A 16,373-nucleotide genomic window follows, 5' to 3' on the forward strand; every position below is an offset into this window, starting at 1 on the left:
AGTGGAGTAGAACGGGTACAAGTGGATCGATTTTTTTTTTTTTTTTTTTTTTTACTCCCTCAAAAATTAGAAAGACTAGGGGACACTCGATGAAGTTACAGGGAAATACTTTTAAAACCGATAGGAGGAAATTCTTTTTCACTCAGAGAATTGTTAAGCTCTGGAACGCATTGCCAGAGGTTGTGGTAAGAGCGGATAGCGTAGCTGGGTTTAAGAAAGAGGGGTAGGGAAGGGAGGAGGAGGGAATTGAGGAATTTAAAAAAGGGGGTTTGAGTTTGGGAATGTATTGAGGTTCATAGTAGATAATATAGAAATATATTTTGGAGGAATAATAGAACTATGTTTGACAAATATTTTTATGAATTTAATTGTTATGAGTTTAATATGTATTATATTTTTATATGCTTGCATATTTGTATTATTCCTTCAATAAAATGTTATAAACTAAAACAATGAGGGGGGAAGGGAGGGAGGGGTGAAAGGGAAGGGGGTAGGCAACAGGAGGAGGGTATAGAGGTATGTAATAGTTAATATGGAAATTAATTTTGAAGGAAGATATTACATTACATTACATTACATTAGGGATTTCTATTCCGCCTGTGCCTTGCGGTTCTAGGCGGATTACAATATAGAAAATATCTGGGACATTCCAGTAGAGTTACATTTCAGGATAAGAGTAAGTTACAGGAACAGTAATGAGTTATGATACTACAATTTCACAGAAGATAATACTTATTACAGAAGATATTACATATAACAGAAGATAATGCTTTTTACAGAGGTAATACATGTCAACTCGATCGGTTAAATCGGGTGTAGTGTAGAAGAAATTACAGTACATTCTAGATCACATATGTTTGATAGATAGACATATGTTTGAAAATTAATATTGTGAATATCAATGTAATGATGATTTTATTGTATAATATTATTGTGTGTGTGTGTGTATATATATATATTGGATTCCTTCAATAAAATGTTATAAATTAAGAAAGGTTTGGACAAGTTCCTGGAGGAAAAGTCCATAGTCTGTTATTGAGAAAGACATGGGGGAAGCCACTGCTTATAGACACACTATCAATTGGCCTTTTTACAATAATAGGATTTAGATTTGGTACTTCAATCTTCATTCATTTATTTATTAGGTAAGTTAATTTTAATTTTATCATTTTAGTTTGTCGTATTATGTATTAGAAATGTATTTTTTTCCCTTTATCTTTACTATTTAAATGGAGTTCCTTTCATTTCATTGCTTCGCTTGGTTAAGTGGTATATAAAGATTTTTCATAAACATTAACATAGTACCTGAAGATGTCTCGCCCAATGAACTGTGAAAAATACTTGCTCCACATTTAAATGTGTCTGGGTGATGCCAGTTCAGCCTTAAGACTTTTTTCTATGGGTCAAAGATCAGAACAAAGAGCTTTCAAATGTTTCAGACCTAATACAGTGGCTGGAATTAAAGACTCCTTTTATGAAGGTGCTCTAGCGTTTTTAGCGCACGCACTGGATTAGCGCACGCTAGCTGAAAAACTACTGCCTGCTCAAGAGGAGGTGGTAGCGGCTAGCGCACGGGGTATTTTGGCGTGCGCTATTCCACGCGTTAAAGCCCTAACGCGCCTTCGTAAAAGGGAGCCCTTAATGAGAGGTGATGGGAGTAGCAGAAAATACCATTTCTTTCTGTAAAAGGGACCTTGGAATTGAATTTGAAGTTGCTCTGAATCCTGATTTCCCACCTCACAGCATGGGGCAGTTCTTGGGCTCTGTGTCCAGAGCCTGGAGATGCTGTTGGTGTCCATGTGGTTTGAATGCTCCTATTCAGCTGGCTTCTAAAAGGACTCCATCCGACCACCCCTAATTATAGATGTTTGGACTCTCAGGTGAGCCAACAAACCTGAAAAGGGAAATGTACATCGCCTTCCTGACACCTGACTTGAGGTTCAGCACAGGGCTATTTACTGTCTTTAGATATGGTTTTGGCATAATGTTGAGAAACTGGAACCGGGGCCAGTTTAGCATTAAAGGGTGGCTCTGTTCTAGATCATGGTACCAAAGTAACAGCAATTTAAAACTGGAATGGAAAGCTAACATAGGGTCATCCTAGAGAGAAGAAATCCAACAGGTCTGCCATGGAAGTCAAACAGCCAAAAAACCAAAAAGAAAACTGCAGAACGAATGTACTTGATGCAGACACTTTGCTGAAATAATCAAACGTTCTAGAACAGGGGTGTCAAAAGTCTCTCCTCAGGAGTTCTGATCGACAAGTCGATGAAGCCGTCCATGTAATGTGCGGTGTCAGCAAAAAGGGCAAACAGAATGCTAGGAATGATAAAGAAGGGGATCACGAATAGATCAGAGAAGGTTATGCCGCTGCACCGGCCCATGGTGCGCTCTCACCTGGAGAACTGCGTACAGCACTGGTCCCCATACATGAAGAAGGACATGGTACTACAGAGAAGAGCGACTAAGATGGTTAAGGGGTTGGAGGAGCTGCTGTGCAGCGAAAGATTAGAGAAACTGGGCCTCTTCTCCCTCAAACAGAGGAGACTGAGAGGGGACATGATCGAAACATTCAAGGTACTGAAGGACTTAGTAGATAAGGACAGGTTGTTCACCCTCTCCAAGGTAGTGAGAACAAGAGGGCACTCTCTAAAGTTTAAAGGGGATAGACTCCGTACAAACGTAAGGAAGTTCTTCTTCACCCAGAGAGTGATAGAAAGCTGGAATGCTCTTCCGGAGACTGTTATAGGGGGAAAAACCCTCCAGGGATTCAAATAGGGGAAAACACCCTCCAGGGATTCAAGACAAAGTTGGACAAGTTCCTGCTGAACAAAAGAATGAGCACTGGTAGAGCTAGTCTCGGTTAGGGTGCTGGTCTTTGACCAGAGGGCCGCCGCGTGAGCGGACTGCTGGGCATGATAGACCACTTGTCTGACCCAGCAGCAGCAATTCTTATGTTCTCAAGGGCCGCAATCCAGTCGGGTTTTCAGGATTTCCCCAATGAATATGCATGAGATCTATTTGCATGCACTGCTTTCATTGTATGCTAATATATCTCATGCATATTCATTGGGGAAATCCTGAAAACCCAACTGGATTGCGGCCCTCGAGGAGGGACTTTGACACCCCTGTTCTAGAGAAACGGGGACCCAACACGGGATGAAAGAAATCCTTGGTGCGTATTAGTTACCCACCATGCGTAGGCTTTTGCAAGGCTTGACGCTTCTACAGAAAATCATTTGCCCCCCTTCTGCACAATTGTATCTAAAAAAAATCACTTCTTACTGTACGATTCCTTTGTCACTTAGATGGCGTCTATACCCGTCCACGTCGTGTTTTGAAAACATCGCCACTGAAGTAGGTTTCACCACCTCAGCTCATCTGTTACAGGGCGTATACTCGTAACACTTTACTTGCATGCACATAGATCTCATGCATATTCATTGGGGAAATCCTGAAAACCCGACTGGATTGCGACCCTCGAGGAGGGACTTCGACACCCCTGAACTAGAGGAACTGTGGCATAGTGAGGGTAAGTGGTGCCCCTAACCCACTCTCTAATCCACCCCACCACCCCCGTGCCCCGTTCCCTTTCCCCGTATCTTTTTTTTTTAATTTTCCAGGCACAAACTTGCTGCCCACGTCATGTTGGCTTATCCCTCTGACATCATGTCCTAAGCGCAGGGCCCGGAAATGACGCTGGAGAGAGATGACAACTGATGCGGGCAGCAAGTTCATAATGTCTGCTCGTACAGGAAAAATTAAAGAGGTACGAGGGAAGGGGAGGGACGCACGCATGTGGCAGGGGGTTGGGAAGAGGAGGACGGGTACCTATGCCCTTTATAAGACCATTCCCAGGGCGGACTGCCTTCCCCTACCCCCCTCTTACTACGCCAGCGAGAAGAACAGTTAAAGGTTCATGTTCTCTTTGTAGACCAGACATGGGCAACTCCGGTCCTCGAGGGCCGGTATCCAGTCGGGTCTTCAGGATTTCCCCAATGAATATGCATTGAAAGCAGTGCATGCAAATAGATCTCATGCATATTCATTGGGGGAAATCCTGAAAACCTGATTGGATTCCGGCCCTCCCGGACCTCCAACACCCCATGGCTTCCCTTCAAGGGACCTAGGATAACTACCAGTCTCTCTTTTCTTCTTTCATTGCCTCATCCCAGTTTTACACAACATCTTATCTATTAACAGAGAAGAGCATGTTTACGATTGCAGGGATGTCCCTGTGGAATAAGCTATCTGGACAAATAAGGTTGTGTTGAGCATTTGACTTTTAAGAAATTACTTAAGACAAAGTTAAGACAGTAGTTATTAATGTGAAACTGCTTTATTGGCTATTGCCATAAAGTTTTACTGATAGTATTGCCATGGGCGACATTTGATTTTATAGTTATATGTATGTTAATATTGAGTTTTTGTTCACTGTATTTGTGTTTTATATTTTATGTATGTCAGTTTTGTAAACCACTGAGTTTATGGTGGTATAAAATTTTTTTTAAATAAATTCAATCAATCTTGACAAAGATGAGTCCCCCTCATAATGGACCAGTACTATCTAAGGTGATGCATCTTATAACAACTTGGGTAACACTTGTGCTTACCTCAAGCTTCGACAGCCTGCAATGAACCCAGTTTCACCATTTGCTGGCTTCCATTATATCCGGAACTGAAAATCACTGAAGCTGGTTGAAAGTCTTTCTCTTGAGAACACCCTTACCTTCTCTCGACTGCATTTGTAACTGGGCATTGTATGAAGACATGGGTAGTACATATGGCTACTAGTATCTGGAGGCTAAAGGAGCCATGGCATTCTCTACTGTGCTTCCTGACTCTCCCTTCCAAAGCAGAAAGGGTTGCATTTTTCCATATCTGATGAAGGATTCTGATAGTTGGGTAGCTAGCTTTTAGATAAGGGTGTTGAGAAATTGTAGTGATTTCCTAAGTGTGGCTTGAAGTTCTTCGAGGATGAAGACCCAACCATTGCTCAGTTGGGATACTAAGTGGTGCACACAGCTTGGGTTCCTGACCAAACTGATCTGTAGCTTTCGGTCAGCAAAGTAAATGATGGCAAATGACCACATAACTTATCTAGTCTGCCCATCTACACCAGCTACTAAGCTGTGCGATTTTTCCCCCCACTCTTCCTTGAATTCAGATACTGTCCTAGTCTCCATCACCCTTTCCATAGGTAAATATTTCCTCAGATTACTCCGGAGTCATTTTATTCTTATCCTGGGCCCCCTCACTTCAGAGCTTCCTTTCAAACAAAAGAGGCCTGCCTCTGTGCATTTATGCTACGGAGGTATTTCTTGATCATTTATTTGGAATTTGCTGTACTGCCTTGTTTGGTCAAGCAGGCCAAAACGTTTCACAGAATAAAATGATATAGAAAAAGTAAAGAACTGCATTTAAATGGCTTCTCATCTCTCTCTCTCCTTTCCCCCAATGTATACTTATTGAGGTCTTAGTCCATCCCTATACACTTTATGATGACCAACTGCTACTTCAGTGTCTGGGTTAGGTAATGATGTAAAATTAGGCTGAAACAAAAGCTCATGATGTTTCCCAGTAGAGGTGGGTTCTGATTACACTAGAAACCTGGCTGAAATCAGACCAAGACCTTATATCAAGCATCGTGTGTACATTAGGATATACATTTTTTTTCAATTCATGTGTAGACAGCAAAGAAAGGAGGGACTGGTTTGTTATACAAAGATTTCTTTGACGCAAATCTAGAGCAGTGTATCGCAAGCTATGGGACACTAGTATACTTCCTGAGAGTTCAGGTGTGCCGTTAGACGCTGGGGAGGAGGAAAGGCACCGGCTGACTGCGGCGAGAGATGCATCCTGTAGGCAGTCATCTGGCGCCAGCAGCTCTCCTTTCTATGCGTCTTCCCTGCCGGCAGTCCCCATTGGTGGCTCAGGGCCCGTCTGGAGTGACGTCGCACATGCATGTGATGTCATCGGGTCGACATCCGCGCATTTCGGGACGCCTCGAGCCACGGCCACTATGTTTAGTGTTCCGTGGCTCGACAAAGTTTGCAAGTCGCTGATCTAGAGGAATCATTTAGTTCAGGGTCTTTAGAATTATTGTCATGCAATATTTGGGATTCCACCCTAGCAGGGCACTTGGGGCCTGATTGTCAAAACGGTATCCTACTGCTGTCTAAAGGACCAATCGGGATGCACGTTTTTTTCTAATTGATGCGGTGAACAACACCTACAGTGAAGGTATGACTCGCACACCTACGGAAGTGCCTACAGATGCCTATGGCCAGTGTAGGTGTGGCTTACATTATAAGTGACCTTAGGCATACGTGGGCGTGCCTAGGCGCTTCTTTAGGTGCGAGTCAGATGCCTTAAATGTGGCTTGTAAAACACTGGCCTACATTTAAGGCATCTGTACAAAAAGAGATGCGATTCTGGACCTGGTGCACACCAGTGATTGACATGCGTGAGGCACCTACTGCGGCCCTTAACCCTTTCAGGACCATAAGGATCGTAGGCCAATTTTTGTGGTTTTGACGACATTTTTATGGTAAAAAGGGCTTGCAGATGCCAAAAAATTGATTTTTTTTGTGAAATATCATTATTTTTATTTAAAAAATCACACTTCTGGCTTATGGACAGTGTGGCAAGGGAATCTTCTCGTCAATCTGGCAACGACGCTAATGAATGAATGTCGGAACCAGTTTGTTTACATAAAGGCAGTATCATATGGAATCTGTACATATCAAATTTAGAACTGTAGACTATCCCAATCAAAATTTATAGGATTTTAAAGTTATGGGACAAATATGTCCCTTGGTCCTGAAAGGGTTAACTTACACTTTATTTTACTGCCCATTACATAGATGACCACTCGTGAAGGGCGATTTTTAAGATTTTATTTCTAAACACATACTTGACTCCCTTTAACTAGCTAGGTACTTGGACCTGGGTTGGCCACACTGAAGATGGGATACTGGACTGGATGGACCATTGGTTTTGCCCAGTAAGGCTTTTCTTAAATTCTTATGTGAGCTGAGTACAGGATAGTCAAGCCATTGTGACATCACTGGTGAGTTTGGCTCTTAGGCATTGGTGGAATGAGGCTTTATGACATCATAGTCTCAGCTCTGGAATGTTGCAACTCTTTGGGTTTCTGTCTGGTACTTGGGACCTGGGTTGGCCACTGTTGGAAACAGGATTCTGGGCTTGATGGACCTTCGGTCTGTCCCAATACAGCAGCTCTTATATTCTTATGACCTGTTGCCTCCATTCTGTTTAAAGAAACACATGAGCTACTTCCACCCTTGCCAGCTTCAAGGGCTTCAGTAGAACTGTAGAGGAATGGCTTAGACAAATTTATAAGACTGTAATGTGCTGTTTCTACTTTGTGCCATTCTGAAAGTCCTGCGCGTTAGCGAGCTGGATAGCTCTGTGATAACTGCATCCATTTTTTTAAGAGACTCTTAATGCTGGCCTTGATTTGCATTGCATTGGCCTTCTACCTAGGTTTTCCTCAAAGCTGAACAAATGCCGTTTTAAATGAACCAGTCTTTCCGCTAGCAGGCCAGATCCCAAGTCTGTGTCCATTTATTTCGGTCGGATCCCCAGCACGGGAAATACGGACGCTCCATCTCTTCCACCCCGTGAAACCGGAGAGACAAATGTCTTGCTCTCGCAGCCCCGCTCTTCAGGACAAAGTCTGTTTGTCTCTCTGCAGGGGTGACAAAGGGAGGCTTGTCTCTCGTTTGGGGTCTGAGAGAGTTTATTTGACACTTCAGGGCTCTTTGTAAACTGAGTGGCCACGGGATAAATGGTGAGCTTTAAGAGTCACTTGGCGTTAGACAGGGGGGACCATCTCCAGGAGAGAATGGGGGGCCTGTTCTGATGATTTTTTAATGGTGAGGGAGGGGAGTTGGTGGGGAGAGCCCCCAGCCCCCATTATACGTTCTCACAGAAGGGTCTCTGTCCTGAGCTGACAATAGAAGCAGTTCTTAAAAACACAGGATCTTTCTTCTCCACCCCCCCCACCCCCCATTTGAGAGGGCTTTCCAAAAAACAGAAGGCGTTCAGTGGAAAAAGAGGTCTCTGTTCTTAAGTGTGTTATAACAGGGGCCCAGCAGCCTTCCGCGATCTATTGCAGTGTCCCTCTTGTCCCTGGGTGCCATTCTCCAAGAAAATGATAGTAATACAAGAAGCGTTTTGTCCAAAGTGCTTATTCCAGCTCAAACATTATTCTCCTCCCCTTTCGCACAAGCTCTCCCTCTCGTGAACAACACATTAGTCAACTCCTAGAACCTTACCTTCCAAAAATATTCTGATTCCTAAATAAGCATCTACCTTCACTATCCAACAAACTTCTTCCGTCATTGTTAGGTAATTTCTCTTCTGTAACCCGTATCTACTGATATTCTCCACTGTATCTTGTTATCACTTGATTCTCTGCTATGTAATTCTTTCGGAAAAATCCAGATATCTTATAATTTAATCCTCTACCACACCATGTAAAGTACATGAACCACTGTTACGTAATTCTCTCGGTAATGTCCAGATCTCTTCTCATTTGTAATCCGCCTAGAACCGCAAGGCACAGGCGGAATAGAAATCACTAATGTAATGTAATGTAAACACAGTGATCTACAATATGACGGCAGACAAAAGGCAGCCAGAACTGCACCTGACACTCTGTGATCGAAAACCGATTATTTCTTTAATTCGTTTCTTGTCCCATTGTCCCCAAAGAGCGGTTACATAATTGCAGTACAAGTTTGATACAAGTTTTTATCCTAACTTAACACATACTATGATAATAATAGATTTGCTATAGTTTTATTTTTTTATTCTTTATTGATTTTCCAAGCTTCAATAGTACAATACACAAATATATAACATATAATAAGTCACTAACGCACTTTCAACTTACAAATATACATAACCAACCATTTTCTCCCACCCACCCAATGATTATTCAATAAAACACAGAAACATACATTTTCCCAATAACCTTACCCTATTCAAATTAATAATATCCTCTCAACCTCCCACCCACCCCAAGTGTAAATACTCAAAGCTCAAAATTAGGACAGAAATAGCCCCCACCCCTCCCTGGACGTGTATGAAAATAAACAAAAACTGACTCGTAATCAAAGACCTACTATAGTGAAGTAATATAAGATGTCAACGGGCCCCAAACCAATTTAAATAAATTACTGTGCTCCAAACTATCGGCATTCATTTTTTCACGCCTATAGCTGGAGCACAGATTTGCCCACCAAAAAGGGAAATTTAGACGATTGTAATTCTTCTAGTTTCGGGTTACCATCTGCATGGCTATCCCGGTCATGATAAGGAAAAGATGGCATTTATATCGATCCATAAGGGGCTTAACATGTAATAGTGCTCCACATATGACCGCCTCATATGTCAGTGGAATTGGTGATTCCAATATGTTGTTAATCTTACCCCATATTGACTTCCAAAAGTTAAATATCAAAGGACAATAGAAAAACAGATGATCCAGTGTCCCAATGTCTAGATGACAGTGCCAGCATCTATTAGATTTAGAACAGTATGACTTTTGTAACCTAACTGCGGTCCAAAACGATCTATGTAACAAGAAAAACCATGATTTGCCGAAGTTAACAGTGCAAGATTTTACAATACAAGTTTTCCTTGTATGACACATATTGGTTCTGGTTCCAATATACATGTCTTTGTAGTCCATGGGTCAAGGGCAGGGGGTTAGGCGAAGAGGTCTGCTTTTATTGCTTCAAGGGATCTGATCTTCGGGGGCAGTCGAGTCCAGTGGCTCAGTATGAAGTGGGAGTAGGACTTTTGCAGTTGAAGGGCATGACCAGGGGGCTTTTTGAGGTGTATTTCTTCCTGGGAGCGGAGGGAGCGGTTCGGCATGTATGGAGGAAGTTTAGCCATCACGTAGCCAGGCGCCATGTTCAAGATTTGAACGCTAGCATCAGGCCCTTGAAGACACAACGTTTAGCTATGGGCAGCCAGTGAGTCGACGCTAGAGCCTGGGAGACAGGGTTGTGGGCACGGAGGTTTTTTAGAAGCCTGATCGCCGCGTTTTGAACATGCTGGAGACGCCGGGCATTCATCATCGTGAGATCATTGAATAGCGCATTGCAGTAATCCATGTGGGAGAGTACTAAGGCATGGAGTAGTTGGGCGAAGTCAGACTCCGCCATGCAATCATGGAAGAGTAGCTTTTCAGTTTTGACTGTAGCATAGTCACGTTCATTGTCTGCATCTGATTACGACGTTACTGATTGTTGGCGTAGACTGACAATATTTCATTTTTAAGAACATAAGAATAGCCTTACTGGGTCACGCCAGTAGTCCATCAAGCCCAGTAGACAGTTCTCACTGTGGTCAATCCAGGTCCCTAGTACCTGGTCAAAACCCAAGGAGTAGCAACATTCCATACAGAATCTCAAAGAATAGCAAGTACAGCTATACGATGGGAGGGCTGGTAATGGGTGAAAGTACCCTAGAAAAGGACTTGGGGGTGATGGTGGACATGACAATGAAGCCGTCGGCACAGTGCGCAGCAGCCTTTAAGAAGGCGAATAGAATGCTTGGTATTATCAAGAAAGGTATTACAACCAGAACGAAAGAAGTTATCCTGCCGTTGTATCGGGCGATGGTGCGCCCGCATCTGGAGTACTGCGTCCAATATTGGTCGCCGTACCTTAAGAAGGATATGGCGATACTCGAGAGGGTTCAGAAAAGAGCAATGCGATTGATAAAAGATATGGAAAACCTTTCATATGCTGAAAGATTAGAGAAACGGGGGCTCTTTTGCCTGGAAAAGAGGAGGCTTAGAGGGGACATGATAGAGACTTACAAGATCATGAAGGGCATAGAGAAAGTAGAGAGGGACAGATTCTTCAAACTTTCAAAAACTATAAGAGCGAGAGGGCATTTGGAAAAATTGAGAGGGGACAGATTCAGAGCTTATGCTAGGAAGTTCTTCTTCACCCAAAGGGTGGTGGACACCTGGAATGTGCTTTCAGAGGGTGTGATAGGACAGTACGGTATTGGGGTTTAAGAAGGGATTAGACGATTTCCTGAAAAAAAAGGGGATAGAAGGGTATAGATAGAGGATTACTATACAGGTCCTGGACCTGATAGGCCACTGCATGAGTGGACTGCTGGGCACGATGGACCTCTGGTCTGACCCAGCAGAGGCACTGCATATGTTCTTATGTTACATTACATTACATGAGTGATTTCTATTCCGCCATTACCTTGCGATTCAAGGCGGATTACATAAGAGTTGTCAGGAGGTTACAAGATAATTAGGTGGATTACATAAGAATTGTCAAGAACTTACGGTGATACATGTTGGGTAATTAGAAACATTTTTGATTTGATAGGGGTATAAAGTGTGGTAGGTGGAGTTTGGGAAGGAACTGGTCATGTTAAATAGGTTTTATGTATTTTTTGAAGAGTAGGGTTTTAGTTTCTTTTTTGAAGGTTTTGTAGTCTGTGGTCAAAGACAGTAGATTGGTGATTTGTCTGTCTAGTTTTGCTGCTTTGGTGGCCATTAGTTATCATATAGTTTTCTTCATTTGATGTTTTTGGTTGGCGGGTGTGTGAATAGTGAGTGGGTTCTCCTGTGTCTGGTTGAGGTGGATTGAGTTAGTTGGTTGTTCCAGTAGGTTGGGCTTTCTCCATTAATAGCTTTGAATAGTAGGCAGTAGAATTTGAAGTGTATTCTTGCTTGTATTGGGAGCCAGTGTGAGTCGTGGTATACTTCTGTGATGTGGTCATATTTTTTCAATGAATAGATGAGTCTTAGGGCTGTATTTTGTATTGTTTGTAGTTGCTTTATCGTGGTCGCTGGAAAGGGGAGGTATAGTATGTTGCAGTAGTCTATTAGTCCAAGGATAAGATATTGTACCAAAAGTTGGAATTGTTTCCTGTCGAATTTTCAGATTTGTCTTAGGTTTCTCATAGTCCTGAATGATGCTTTTATTACTTTGTTGATTTGTGGTTGCATGGTACAACCTCTGTCAATCAGTACTCCAAGAAGTTTTAGTGTGGGTTCAATGGAGTATGAGATCGAGTTTATTACTAGGTTTGTTAAGGTTGGAATTTTGCTGTTTTCTAGGAGGATGAAGTTTGTTTTGTCAGAGTTAAGTATTAGTTTGTGTTCTGTCATCCATGTTGCTACTGTTTCGAGAGTTCTGTGTATTGTGCCTGTCATGGTGGGCTCTGGATGGTCGAAGGGGAGGAGAATGGTGATGTCATCTGCATAGCTGTATGAGGTTATGCCATGTTTGTCTAGGCAGGAGCTGAGGGAGGCTATGTATAGGTTGAATAGTATGGGAGATAGAGATGATCCCTGGGGAACTCCGCAGGGGTTGGACCATGGTTCTGATTTTTCTTTATTTGTTTTAACTCTGTAGGTTCTGGATTGTAGGAAGCCTTTAAACCATGAGAGTACCTTGCCTGAGATTCCTATGGAGTCTAGTGTTTGTAGGAGGATGTCATGATCTACCAGGTTGAAGGCTGTAGAGAGGTCTAGTTGTATGAGCAGGATTTTCTTGCCTGTACAGAGATGTTGTCTAGATGTGTCCATTAGTGTTCCTAGTAGGGTCTCAGTGCTGTAGTTGGTTCCGAGTGGTTTTCTAGGTATGAGGTTAAGGTTTTAGCTACGAGGCCTTCCATCAGCTTGACGTACAGTGGGATTGAGGCTATGGGTCTGTAATTGGATGGTTGATCTGTTGTTCCTTTGGGGTCTTTTAGTATCGGAGTTATGATGATTTCTCTGAGGTCTTGTGGGAAATGTCCATCTTTGAGTAAAGATTGTATCCATTGTAGGAGAAGGGAGCGGAATAGTGTGCTTAAGGCTTTCAGTAGGTATGGGGGGGCAGTGGTTAAGGTCACATGCTGCGTGGCTGTATTTATTATAAAGTTTATTGAAGTCTGATCATTGTATGGGTGAGAAGTGGGACCAGGTTCTGTCTGCTGCAACTGATTCTTTCTCTGTGGGGGGAAATGAGATCTCTTCTATGTGAGTGGGAATTCCATTGAACGTGGCTCTGATGTTTGCGATCTTGTTTTTGAAGTATGTGGCTAAGAGGGTGGCTGAGGGCGGGGGGGGGAGTTGTTGTTGGCTAGGTAGGGTGTGGTGTCTGTGAGATCTTTTAGTAGCTGGAATAGCTTTTTTGTGTCTTGGGGTCCTTCTCCTATTTGCATTGAGTAGTATGTCTTTCTTTTTTCTTTCAGATTTTGTTTGTATTTTTGGTTCATTATTCTCCATGCTGTTTTTGTGGATTCTTGGTTGCTTTTTCTCCATTTTCTTTCAAGTTGTCTGCATTGCCTTTTGAGTAGGAGTAGTTCGTTGTCAAACCACTTGTTTGATTTTCTGTGGATTTTGGTTTTGGATTTTTCTGGGGCTAGTTCATCCAGTGTTGTACTTAGATGGTTCCATTGTGAGATGGTGTGTAGTCTTGGATTATGGTGTCTGCTTTTGTCCAGAATATGGAGGGATCGATATGTTTGCGTGAGTTGTAAGTTATTTTTTGAGTAATTGGATTGCTTGTGTTATTGGTCCAATTGATTTCGAAGGAATATGTGTAGTGATCTAACTAGAGAGAACGGTTCCATTTTCCGTTTGACGTTTGGATCTCTGGTTGTGTGGGTTGTTGAGACATGTAGGCTGCTATGTTGAGTTGGTGTCCTTTTTTGTGTATGGATTGAGGATCTAGGAGGTATGATAGTAAGGTATCTACATGTTTGCAGGATTGGTTTTCGAGGTGGAGATTGAGGTCTCTTAGGATTAAGTTGTAGGTTGTCGTTAGTGAGTTTCAATATATAAATTCTTCAAATATTGGTTTTGCCGTGTTCCAGTTATTTGGGGTTATGTAGCAAAGTATGCAAGTTAATGTTCCTTTGAGTGATGTGCTTGAAAGTTGACAAGCTAGTAAATCCGTGTATGGGTTGGTTGTTTTGTCTTGTATTTTTAGGTTTATGGTATTTCTGGCTATGATGGCAGTTCCTCCTCCTCCTCCTCTTTTATTTTCTCTACAGACCATTGTTAGCTTGTGGCTCTTTGGGCAAACTTCATTTATTCTGGGGTCCGAGTCAGAGGTAAGCCAGGTCTCCGTGAGGAAAAGGCAGTCCAGGTTGTCTTCTTCTATCCAGTTTTTTATGCATTCTGTTTTGGGGCCTATGGCTCTGATGTTCACAAATGCACATTTGAGAGTGGTGTAGTCTGTTGGTGTGTTGTGAGTTGTTTTCGGGTATATGAGTGATCTTTGGTGGGGTTGTTTTTTGGCCATGTATGTGTTTGTAGGTTTTCTTCTTGTTGATTGCGGAGCAGATTGGTATGTGTAAGTCTGATAGTTTGGGTTTCTGTCTAATGTGAGTGGCCAGGTTGGTTGGGTACTTTCCTTGGAATTTGCTATAGTTGGCATTGGGAGAGATGTTGTTTGCAGATGCTTTCCAATTGGTTAGGAGCAGGGATATCAGTAGGATTGCTTGTGGGTATTTTAGTGGTGTGGCGACTATTGTAGTGGTGGGTAGAGGCGGAGTACTCTCCTGTGCCCAAGTCTCGTCTCGGTCCGTCGATTGAAGAGGAATGCAGGGTTCGGAGAGGGTTCAGCAGCTAGCCGCGGTGGGGAGGGGCGGAGTGCTCTCCCACGCCCGAGTCCCATCTCGGTTAGTCGATGGAAGAGGGTTGTGGGGTTGGAGAAGGCAGGAAGTGTTCAAACTTGAGTTGCTAGGCCTTCCAACAGGCTCAGTGACTAGTAGTGGTGGGGATGGGCGGAGTGTTCTCCCATGCCCGAGTCCTGTCTCGGTCTGTCAAAGGGAGAAGGTGGCAGGATCAACAGATGCAGGTGAAAGAAAAAAGTAAATAAATAGGTCGATAAAATAAAGTACAAATTCGAGATGGTTTGGTCAGGTAGATGAATCCTGCATTGTGGAGACGTTCCGATGCTGCTCTTGCAACATCGATTGGGCCTCCTGCGGGTTTCGTCTCCAAGGTGATGGGCAGGGGCCGTTGTCTCAGTCCCTCTTTCTCTTCCGCGATGGCTCTCTGATGGAGATGGATGCCGCTGAAGGTGGCAGTGTCTTCCGCGGTGCTTCCTGGTTCGGCTCTCCACTGTGGCGCTTGGGTGCACGATTGCTCCTTCCAGCCTCGGTTTTGGTCCTTCTGCTCCATGATTGCGTTCGGGCGGAGAGCGATGCTGCTGTAGGCGGCGGCGGCCTCCGCAGCGCTTTGGTTTCAGTTCTCTGCCACGGTATGTGAGTGGGCGGATGCCGATCGACCAGGAGGGTAAATAGGATCTGTCAAGAAGCATGAGAGAAAAGATAAGCGAGAACTGAAATGAAAATAAAGCGAAAATCAAAAATAAAGCGAATAGCGCAACTTGCTCAGGCGTGCATCCTCAACGCCATCGTGCATTTTCTTATGTTTGGTAAATTCCCCAATTTGTATCGAATGTGATAAGGATCCTAGCACTCTATCTCATGCTTTTTGGCTGTGTCCTTTAATCAAGTCATTCTGGTCTGCCATCTTATTATATTTGGGTTCTTTATGGGTTAGTCCTGTTGTTGGTTCTCCAAGGGGAGTAATTTTTGGTAAAGCAGCAGCTTGTGGGGTATTTGGTCAAAGGAAATGTCTTATTTCAGAAGCCGTGTATGATTGGGCATAAATATATTATGCATTTTGGTTATTGAAAGAATCTCCAAGAATCTCCGCATGAAAAGCTTGAATTTGGGGGGGGGGGGGGGGGGAAGGGAAGCCCTATGTAAAACTCTGTAAGAACATTCCCTCCAAACAGACCTCGTAATCACTTTTGGTATCCTATTAATTGCTTGAGTAAAGTCAATAAGTGAAATCTGAATTCCCAACTCCTCATTGCAATTTTGTAAAAAAAAAAATTCATATGTACGAGAAGACATTAAAAACCAATACTCCTGCTTTCATTGATAGGCTCCTGATTCCAAATAGTTCCTCCAGAGTTCTCAGATCAGCTTCACAATCTACTTTAAATGTTCCCTCTTTAAAAGTTATCGGAACCCGCCGTGCTTCAATTTTCTCCGTTACTGCACCATTGTTATGGAACTCTCTCCCTTTGTACTTAAGATTAGAACAAGATTTGCAAATATTTAAAAAGAACTTAAAATGCCTTCTTTTTAAAGAAGCCTTTAACTGACAGTTCACTTTTATAACAATATCAGCTAATTTCTTTTCTCTTAAATATAGACTATTATTACTCATTCTTATGACCTTTTTTTTTTTGATCTCTCAATTTTTCCCCTTATTTCCCCATTTTGTCTCCCTTTAATGTACTCTTTTAACAAATATTGTATTTCTTCCCCGCTTTCCCGTTGTTTCTAGT

This window comes from Geotrypetes seraphini, chromosome 10 (genome assembly GCF_902459505.1).
Source record: "Geotrypetes seraphini chromosome 10, aGeoSer1.1, whole genome shotgun sequence".
Classification (NCBI taxonomy): Eukaryota; Metazoa; Chordata; class Amphibia; order Gymnophiona; family Dermophiidae; genus Geotrypetes; species Geotrypetes seraphini.